This window comes from Lactuca saligna, chromosome 9, assembly GCF_052625555.1.
Source record: "Lactuca saligna cultivar CGN05327 chromosome 9, ASM5262555v1, whole genome shotgun sequence".
NCBI classification, from domain to species: Eukaryota; Viridiplantae; Streptophyta; class Magnoliopsida; order Asterales; family Asteraceae; genus Lactuca; species Lactuca saligna.
In genome coordinates, this window is record NC_136425.1 from 27875000 (window position 1) to 27886440 (window position 11441).

The window sequence follows — 11441 nt, forward strand, 5'->3', positions numbered from 1 at the left end:
TCCACATTAAATTATGTGATCATGTATACCCAATATAACTATCACCTTTTGTTTAGAACAATGCGTTAGTGATTCATTGGTATAGTTAGATCCTATAAGTGTTCCATGCTATAGCATCTTAGTATGTTCGTTCTGTAATAGTATCTTAGTACTTTCTCTTGTTATAGTATCTTAGTACTTTCTCTTGTTATGGTATCTTAGTATGTTCTTTCTGTTATCATGTATTGTATCTAGTATGAAATGAACCTCTAAACTATACCTATTATAGTTTACTAGTATTCTACTTGAACTGTTATTGAAAAGACTCATTTTACTACTCAATTATGCTTGTACTTTAAAAACGGAGTTTCGTTAAACTATAAAGCAACATAACTGTAAAATAGCTTTTGAAATGTTTTGACCACTTATAGAAGACATAAGCAACATTTTGAAAGATGTTTATAACAAATAATTACACAATTATGATTGTGTTCAACTTGTATTCCCCCCCCCCCCCTTAAAAGCATTTAAAACAGTTAAAAGATTCATTACGGGGTATGAACTCACCTGATGTGGGTGATTCAAACGAGTATGCGTGTAAGGATGAGGAGTTCCACGAATGAAGTTCCGAGACACAAAAGGTCCTAAATGACATATAATGACACATATTGGCATGAATATAGTGTTTATAAACAACTATATGAAACGAAACACCTTCTGGGACTAGGAAACACTTTGACCAAGTGTTGGAATCACATGTGATTCAACAAGGAATGTGAAATGGCACCAAAATGAGTTTACTACCATGGGTTTATGGCCCTAGGTATTTTACGGTCATAAACTCATGGTCAAACATGGCTAAGAGTGAGTTTGAAGGCTAGGGATACTTTAGGGACTTTTGCTCTACACTAGGATGAGGAAGACCACCTTCATTGAGGCTTTTGATGAGTTTACGGCTCAAAGGAGTTTACAGCCATAAAATCATGACCATTTATGTTTATGAGAGTAGTTTAAGGTACTAATCTCATCCATGAAGGGTCCTGGGTCACTAGCTTTGCATTTAGGAGGGTTTATGGCCAAAATGGCAACCTTAAAGGGGTTTTCGGCCTTGGGAGATGTCTTCGCTGTAAATTCATTTTGTCCTTGTGTTTTGATGTTTTCAAGTCTCTAAGAAGGGATACTAACTAGATAAGAAGCATAGGTAAGAGTACGTATGATCTAGAAGCTTGAAATGGTTGATATTGGCCAAGAACACTAGTGTGTGTTCTTGGTGTTCTTGGTGAGACTTGAAGATCTAAACAAACATGATTTTCACGGATGAAATCATGTAAGGATACTAGATTAAGAGATGTATCAACAAATCTAGAAAGAATACTTACATCCTTTGAATATCTAGGAAGAATGTCTTGATGATACTTAAAAGGATTTGAAGAAATCGGCCAAGGAATGAGATAAATGACTAGAAATGACCAAATGCCTTATATATGCTCTTAAGTTTACGGCCACATGAGTTTAAGACCGTAAAATCATGGTCTTGTGGTCGTGAACTCATTTAGATGAGGTTATGGTTCGATTTGCTACATTGTGGTTCTAGCAGGTACTTTCTAACACTTATTCCTTAAGTGTATTAGGCTCAAAACTCCTTAGAATGACCTTTAACCGGGATAGAACTCAGTACTAATGAGTTTAACACTCGGTTGAGTTGATTGACTAGCCTTTAAAAGTAAAAAAAATTCGGGTTGTCACATATTTTTAGCAATTGGCATTTTTAGTCCCTTAAGTTTATTGTTTTTTACAAATATGGTTGAATATTTCAATTTTTAGTGCCTAAAACGAAATTTAGTGACGCTTTTAGGTGAATATTTCAATTTTCCCTCCATTCGGTAGGTGACATTTCATATGTAAACATGGAAAATGAGGAAGAACCATTTTTTGAGAAATTATCAGGTGCGGAAAAGACAATTGCATCCTTCACTTTACTTTTCTCCACCCACAGGTATGCACCCATCTATTTTTATTTTTATTTATGTTTCATGTGTGTTTTAAGGGTATATATGTCATTTTGGTTTTGCTAATTTTGTTCTAGTTACAAGTCATTGCCATTCTTTATACTAGAGCAGGTGGATGCAGGTATCATTACGTTTCATGTGTGCTTAAGCGGTTTAACATCAATACACAAGACAACACTTGGTAAGTATAAGTTTTTTTGTCATTTTTTTCTCATAATTTGTGTTTTTCTTATGATGGTTAACAATTTTGGTCATGTTTTCACACAAATCATGTTTGAGGATGATGTTATGGTCCTTCTTGATGTATAATGAGATTATTGAACATGATTAAGTTTAAATGTTAATACATTTATTGTATGAAATGAATTGTTTAAATGTGATTATTGTTTTCTTATTATTCGTAAATGTGTATTAAAAATGGTTGTTGAAGTTTATGACACACAAATGCGTGTCAACTTCATTTATGATAGGGGCTTTAATGATGCGCAATGTGAGTCATAAATACGCATCGTAAGGTTTACGACACGCAAATGTGTGTCATCTTTCTTTATGACAGGGCCTTCCTTGACACGCATTGTGTGTCGTAAACGTGCGTCGTAAATGCTCATTGTAAATTTATGACACACAAAAGTGTATCGTCTTTCTTTATTACAGGGCCTTCCTTGACACACATTTGTGTATTATCTGTGTGTTTTGCGACACACAATGTGTGTCATTAAAGAGTATTTTGTAGTAGTGGATCCGCCTTCATTTCGTGGATCCATGATCTATCTAGTATATCATTATAAGAGGATAATGTATCTATTACACAAAAATGTTGCATAGAGTTTACCCCCTCAATGTGGATAGGATATTTTGATTACTTCGAACTATGGGATGTTCATTCATTTTAATGCATTACTTCGAACTATGGGATGTTCATTCATTACTTCGAACTATGGGATATTCATTCATTTTAATGCATCCAAGAGTATAATGTTGACCTAGGATCCTTCGTCGACAAGGATCCTTCTGACAAAATGGTTGGCGATGTAAAGAGTGATCACCAATCGGACGTGGTGAGGATTCTAGATGTCTTGTCTATCTGCTTCGTTGAAGGTGATCTCCTTCTCGTTTTTTATTGACGTATTCTTCCGTGGCATTTCTTCTTTTTCTATTTTTAACACCCTGACATGCCTTTTTGCCGTAGAATAAGAGGTACCACAAATGTCAGATCCTCCAGATCACATTGATTACCTTAGCGCCATCAGGAGAGGGTCCCAAATTATTGAGGATCTTCTGAGGATCCTGATCTTTATCTTTGGATCTTTCCTTTCTTTTTTCAAGGATTTCTATAAGGTATCCTTTGCTTAAGAGGTAGTTGATCTCCTTCCTGAGATTTATGCAATCTTTTGTGATATGACCAAAGTCTTCATGGTATGTACACCATTTGGATTTGTCTTCCAAGTGGTGGATTTTTCTCCCTTCCTTAGCCATCTTGCTTTGTCACTAAGATCCTTCATAGCAAATATTATACCTGATATATCCACAGAAAAGCAATAGTCGATAATATTAGAAAGTTCTTCTTCCTCTCCTTCATCTTAAAGGGCATTAACCCTATGATGACCAGGTTTGGAATATGGTTTCGACTTGTAGGATCTTTGTGCTAATGAGTCGGCCTTCCTATTAGGGTGATCGTATGAGCTTGGCGGGTTTCTCCTTTTTTGGATTTCTTCTCTTCTTCGAACCTTATGAATCTTAATAATCTGCTTTGGACCTCATCTATTCTCTTACATAGGGTCATTACAAGGTCTTCGTAGAAAGGAGAGTCCTTTTTAAGCCCATTTTAAAGGCTTCAACTGCAGTCACCAGCTCAATGTTGGGGATACTCATAGCTTCCCTGCCAAACCTATTCACAAATGTCCTAATGGATTTCTTAGGATCCTGGACCACTCGATAAAGATCACTAGTGATATTTTTTAATGTTATTCTACAAGAAAATTGATTGTTAAACAAATTAACTAAATGAGTAAATGAAGTAATCGAGTAAGGAGGAACGTTAAGAAGCCATTTTAAGACTAATCATGTGAGGGTCGAACCAAAACCCTTGCACATGCAAGCTTCCTTCAAGTGTGTGGGAATGGGAATGATCTACATTCTTTCCCTGTACTATGTGAAATGCTCCTCAGGATGTGTGGTCCCATTATAAGACTTCATGTTGGGTGTTTGGAAGCGCTTTGGGACCTCGGTGTCAGCGCTTGTAGGAACGCATCTCGAGATGTTGTGGCTTGTGCGGGATACTTCTGGTATAGGTTAAACTACTCCACGCACGCTTGAGATCATTTGTCTTAATTGATGAAGCTCCTTAGCCATGATCGGGCTTAAACCTATATTAAGGTCCATAGAGTTAGTAGTGAAGATATTAGTATCGACGAAGTTACCAGGATCCTTGTTATTGGGAATAACGAAGGTTTTGATGGGATACTGGGTCATATGGGCTTGCTCTCTTGGAGTTGCGCCCCAAGCGGGAACATAGGTCGGTATTGAGGATCCTATCTCATGGCGATTCGCTGAGGATCTTGTGTTATCAAAGTTTAGGATCTTGGGCTGCAAGATGGAGGGTGTTGCTTCTTGAGGCTTATGGATTTCTGCCCTCATTCTCTCCATTTCCTTAGTATTATCTTGTTATCCTCTTTGTGGTTGAGTGATTTGCCGTTCTAGTCTTTTCATCATAACGAAGATTTCATTATTAGAAATCAGCATAGGAGGATCCTGAAGTCCTTGGGTAGCGACCAGAGATGTGTTTTCTTCAGTGCCTTAGAGGCTTTCTTGGGAGCTCCCCTGGGGTGGAGCAAGGTTTTTAGAGGAAATATGAGGAATAAAGAAGGAAGATATGTTTGGCTGTGTAGACATGATTTTCCAAAAGGTATGGAACACCACGGCCCCATGGTGGGCGCCAAATTGTTTTGGTCAAAAATCAACTGAGCAGAATCTAACCAAATTGCATGAGAGACTATGATGTTCATGGTAAATCAAGTAGGAAATGATAATCAAAGTGACACAAGTGAGTTACAAGGAAACCCTTGATCCTTGATAGGATCTCCAGCATAAAACCTTGGAAGGTAATGATGATCACATGTCTTGATGATTTTATTGATATAAAATGTTGATTTATAGAGATGAACGTGTAAATGTAAGTACAAGTATCGTGGATGATCTCAGTATATCCCTAGTGTGATAGTTACATGTGCTATTTATAGTCTAATGCTAATAACGGGAAGTCCAATAATTATGGGATCCTCCAGAATCAACATATGAACGTTATTTGACTTGGTATCTCGGGTCTTTTTTCTGGTTGAGATGACTTTCCATTGAGAATGAGTATTGTGTTGACTCGTTCTGCACATATGAGAAAAATAAATAAAATATGGTCGTTACAAGTGTTACAAATATTAATGGTAATAGTCAGAATTTCAGGAAATGTTTATGGATCCTAAGGCTTCAGAAGTATTTAAGGATCTTGAATATGAGTTAAGGATCCTTCCCCTAACAACAATAAAGATTAGTTTTTATTATATATGTTGATTTTGGTTTTTGATTTCAAGATAGTTATTATTATTATTATTATTATTATTATTATTATTATTATTATTATTATTACACACTAGGTTAAAACTATATAATACATGGTCCAAGAGTTAAAAATAGCATAAATAATATATAATAAGTAATTTCCTATACATAAAAAATTGAATAAGATTGAGTAACATTAAATATTTATAAAATGATATTTTTCTAATAAGATTTAACTAAAATATGACATAAATAGATATTATGTATTTATTTAGTAATTAAGGATAATTCCACAACTAAATGTCACTACAACCACAAACATAAGAATACAAACATTTAAGCTTATATCAATTGAACCAATGATAAGCATTGAAATTCCAATTATTGACCGAACTCATAAAACCTTTTATCTTTTTGTTCCGATGTTTATCTGTACATAATGGAAACCGGAAAGTACCATAAAACTGAAAATTATAAACATATTTAAAGTTTCAAATAAGAAGCCCTTCAAATAAGAAGCCCAAGAAACAAAGAGAAAGAAGTTTTTGTAGTATTTTTTCTTTTAATTTATATGAATGTATTTTTTGGATCAATTGTTTGTCTAGATTGAGTATGTATGAACGAAATGGTAAAAAAAATGTTGATTTTGATGCAAGACCAACAATCAAAATGATAATTATACTTTTAATAAAAAAAATGCTCTTTTATAGAAAGTTTATGAAAATTTACTTGAAAAAAAGTAATAAATAAGTTGGATGTGCATCCTTGGAAAAAGATAATATAATATACAACGGATTAGTATTCAAACATTCCATAGCTCTATATAATTAAAGTTTGCTCTAACTTTTCTCACAAACTTCTGCTCTTCTACCATCCAAATTTTACGAATGTTACCGACAATATATTATGTTTTGCTTGGGCTGTATGACAACCAACCATTTTGTGTTGCTCATTTTTCAGTCTTTTTCAACTTTACAACACTTTTGTCATATAATCAAATTATTAATAGACATTGTAAAAAATAACTGATTTTTTGTCATTAATAATCAAACTATGCTTATATTAAAATAAAAAAATTGTATAAATTATTGATATTATCTTTAAATTATAAAGTTGAAAATTTAAAATTTTGAAACAATTATAACAGATTAATACACGTAAAACTACAAATTAATAGGATTCTAATAGACATTGGATTTTGTTTTTTATTATTTTTTTATTTTTAAGAGTATGAGGCCCTCAATGAATTTTGGGTAACACTATTCGGCTTCTTGGGAGCACTTTGGGCTTTGGGCCGATTTTGTTGGATCTGTCAGCTTTCAACGCTTGCAGCCCTCCTTACAAAGCAACGTCGCAGTCAAGACCAAAAAAAAAACATCCCTACGATCAAACTTTAACCTAATTCTTGTTTGATAATTTTGAAATCCCTGTATTACTTTGCATTTTAGTGATACGTGTTATATTTGATTAAGTAATTATAATTAATTGGTTATTTGTGAAATGCAGTTAGGTTTTAGCCTAACGTAATTTTAGAAGCCCTAATTTCTATTACTTACATTTTTTAATGCTTTATATCTTTATGATTGTTTGTAAAAATTATATTCTTAAATTTGATGTGTGATAATGTAATATGTTAATTATGATTCCAAACTGTGAAGTCAGTTTTTATGTGATTTTTTTAAATTTCTGAAATTATATGGTTGTTTGAAGTTTTGAACCTAGAATATAGGTCATGTGATGTTAGATTGGAATATATTTTTTTTTTTGTTGGAATACATATCCATCATCTGAATTTTTCAAATACCTAATATGAAAACGTCCCTAAATCACGAATAATTAATGATCCATATATAAGGGGGCCAGGGTGTGGTTTGTATATCTATATCAAAATGGGGAAAAGCTTGTTTGTGTTGATACTGCTGGTTACTCTCTTTGCTACAGGCATTCTACTTTATTCCTGTTCTACCCTTTTTGTTTATGTAATGTTAGGGCTTTTTTGTTTGATGTTGAGCTATGAAGAATTTTTTTTTTTTTTTTTTGTACATGTTGATTTTAATTATAATTATGGAAAGTACATGATTAGTGATGGTTTTGGAATTGTAACTAACAAACTAAATGAGATATTCGATAGAATCATCTATATGCCTGGAAGCTAGTTGAGATGTAAACATCTTTTGCATGTAAAATTATTAATAACTATTAAGATGAAAATAAATAAATATGTGTATTTTTTGTTGCAGATGAGACTTTTATGACTTTGACAGAAGCAAAGGATTGCGCAACAACGGACTATGGAGAAACTTGTGTGTCTGATCCGCGGTGTAATAATGTCTGCAAAATGAAAGGTTCTGCTAGCGGGAAATGTGATGCGAAGCTTTGTAATTGTCTGTGTATCAAGCCATGTGCTTGAACATATGCTCTCTCATTCAAATAAAGTTACTTATAAAACTATAATGTACACCAGTCACGTGACTTAATTTCATGTCATTTATGATGGTGTCTTTAATATCAATAAAAACTTTGGGTTTTTTTTTAGCATATCATGCAACTGCCCATGTATCAAACTTGGTATCAGCATATACTGCAATAATGAATTTATATGCACACATTACATTCTTGGTGTATTTGGTTATACAGACTATTATTATTAATGATTTAATCCTATTATTACTATAATAATGTTATAGATCTACCACTGCCACTGCCACTGATGGTGGATGGGGACTGACAACCTTCCTCTTTTTTCCTCCAAGCTCTGATGTTATTTGTGTTAAAATTCATAAAAAATAAATAAATAATTAAATTATGTAAGGGTAAAATGGTCATTTAGTCTCATTCAGATTTTGTATATGCTTTAAATGTGCACGATATGAAGGTTGATGCTTTTGGCAATAAAAGCTTAATCAAAGTGGTATTGCATCAAGGTAAGTTGGTTACATTTCATAATATAATATTAATTTTATAGTACACAAAAATTGACGATATTACCCTTTGCAGTGTTGTTCCTGGGGCTTGGCTCTTGGAGTAGGAGGAGCACCTTTGGTCAATGGATCCGGTTCAATTCAAGCCGAGACTTTACCATCTACGGTCCATGTTCCAGCTTTAGCCCAAATTGTTTTTGGAAAACCTAGTTAGTGTTTACTTTTGGAAATCTTTTTTTTATTTTTTATTAGTTGTTAATTTATAGATTCAACATGCATGTTTTTTAGCATTTATAGCGATTTAATTTGAGTTATATTTACAACTTTACCTAGAATTCAGTTTCGATAAAGGGGGTTGTATATAATGGTTCATGTATCCATAATTTCTCCAAATCCCTAAAGATGAGCAGCTTTTTGGGAATTTATAACAACGATTCTTTAAAAAAAATCCACCAGCTCACATATTTTTCCCAAAATGAGCAGTTTTTTGGAGAAATTATGGAAACATGAACCATTATATTCAACCCCCCTTATCAGTAATGAATTCAGTTTCGCAAGGTATTGATTTTTTGCAGCAAAAAAACAAAAAAAAAAAAAAAAACAAGCAGATGCGTTTGAAAAGTCATATGATTGTTTTTGTTTTTCATTCGTCTCTATATTAGGCCTTGTTTCTTTTCTGTTTTTCCGATCAACTGTTGTGTTCAGACATCCTTGGTGTGTTTGGTTTATGGAATCTCAAATTCCATTTTGTGGTGTGTCAATGGAATTGAATTACGGGAGATTCCTTTAAATCCATTTTTGAGATAGTTTATCTTTCCTAGGGTGTCTGGTATGAACTGAATTTCATTCTTAATTTTTCATTGAAAGACCATATTGCCCTTGTAAACATATTAAAAAATATATTTCAATTTATTTAATGCATTTATAAACCAAATAGGAAATAGTAAGTTACGATGAAATTGTGAGGGTATTGATAACTTTTTTTGATTTCTTTAAAATTTCATTATTGTGTGTTAATGAATATGGAAATTAATAAGGTTTTAAGAAACTAATTTTTCATTCTGTTTTCTTTCCCCAGCTTATTCTCTGTTTTCTGCATTAATTCGAAACACATATACATAGCTTACCGAATTAACATGCTATTTCTTGTTGACAGAACAAGGTTAATGGGTTAAGCCCTTAAGAAGCTTCTCATATATACATGGCTATTTCTTTCTTTTTTTTTCTTTTTTTTTTTTGACTAAAATGGTTATGTCAAAAAAACTTGGCTTAATGTACTAAAACATTGTCTCTTTACCTTCATTTTTTCTTCTGAACTCTTCTCACCTTAAATTCAGTGAATATTGTTAACATAAACAAAAATTAAAAAAAATATATCACTATATTCTTATTAGACATCACCAATCTTAGCCTCTCCATCTTCATCTTTCAGAAGTAGTGCAGTAGGAATCTCTAGCGAAGATCTTGGAGTTACAAGACTTCAACTTCAAGGTGAGCTCAATCACCCAAGTCTCCTAGAGAGATTGAATGTATTTCCTATTGGAGAAAAGAAACATAGCAGTGATGCTTGGAAGTTGTTTCTAAATGATGATGATTGGGAGTTGTTTGACAAAGGCGAATTCTCTCTCTCTCTCTCTCTCTCTCTCTATATATATATATATATATATATATATATATATATATATATATATATATATATATATATATATATATATATATATATATATCTCATACTATAGTTATAAATGATGCATTTTTCCTTGAACCTCATGCATTTGAAACCCCCGCAAAAATTTGCTAACACCTCATGCATTTGAAACCTTTTTTTTTAATGAATACCACTCAAAAATCTCTTAATAATGATTAACAATTCTAAAGTTTTATAACTTACATAATATGTTTCATAAACAATTAATGGTTAGTCTACTATAAAAAGCCCAATCTCTTTGAGTAGACATATAAATACAAATCACATACAACATTCACAAAGAAAACATGTTTAAAGGTTTTTGTGTTGGTTGGAGGGCTTTGGATCATTTTTTGAATCATGTTATTATGTTGAAGTTTTTAATTTGTAATTTTGTTAAATACTAATTCTTTTTTATATTTTCTTGGTTTAAGTATTCTTTTAACAATATCATTGTATGTTGTGCTTTAAATTTTAATGTAAACAAGATTAGATTCATGTTGTCGATCATATATTATGAAAGGTGATATATATAATATTTAATTAACTATTGTATATATGTTTGTATGTTTGTGTTGCTTCAAATGAATAATTAACTAAAAATCATGGATGTGTCATATTATCCATATTATCCAAGTAAGTCTCTTTAAAAATGCAAATGGTTTATCTTATCACTTTATAGTTTAATATATATTTAACATTTTAATTATAATTATAAGTGCTTTTTAAAAGGTTCTTTCACTTATTAATAATAATAAGTTTCATATTATACTTATAAAGGATGTATTTTTCCTTGAATTTCATGCATTTGAAACCTCCACAAAAATTCGTAAACACCTCATGTATTTAAAACATCTTATTTTAATGAATATCACTCAAAAGTCTCTTAATAATGATTAACAATTCAAAGGTTTTATAACTTATATAATATGATTAATAAACAATTAATGGTTAGTCTACTATAAAAAGGTTAATCTCTTTGAATAGAGACACAAATACAAATCACATACAAAATTCACAAAGAAAACAAGTTTAAAAGTTTTTGTTTTTGTTTGAGGGTTTTGGACCATTTTTCAAGTCATTATTATGTTGAAGTTTTTAATTAGTATGTTTGTTATATATTAATTCTTTTTTATATTTTTTTGTTTAAATATTCTTTTAAGAATATCATTGTATATTTGGTTTAAATTTTAATGTAAATTATATTAGATTCATGTTATCGAGCATATATTATGAAAGGTGATATATATAATATTTAATTAACTATTGTATACATGTTTGTATGTTCGTGTT

The 11441-nt window shown here is 31.7% G+C and overlaps 1 long non-coding RNA gene across 1 annotated transcript; it reads left to right on the forward strand.

The window, feature by feature from the left end:
• Window positions 1-7371: 7371 nt before the first annotated feature.
• Window positions 7372-8080, forward strand: LOC145018452 (uncharacterized). Its single transcript, XR_013667025.1, has 2 exons — window positions 7372-7481; window positions 7781-8080. It is a non-coding gene; the product is annotated as an uncharacterized LOC145018452 (long non-coding RNA).
• Window positions 8081-11441: the final 3361 nt, after the last annotated feature.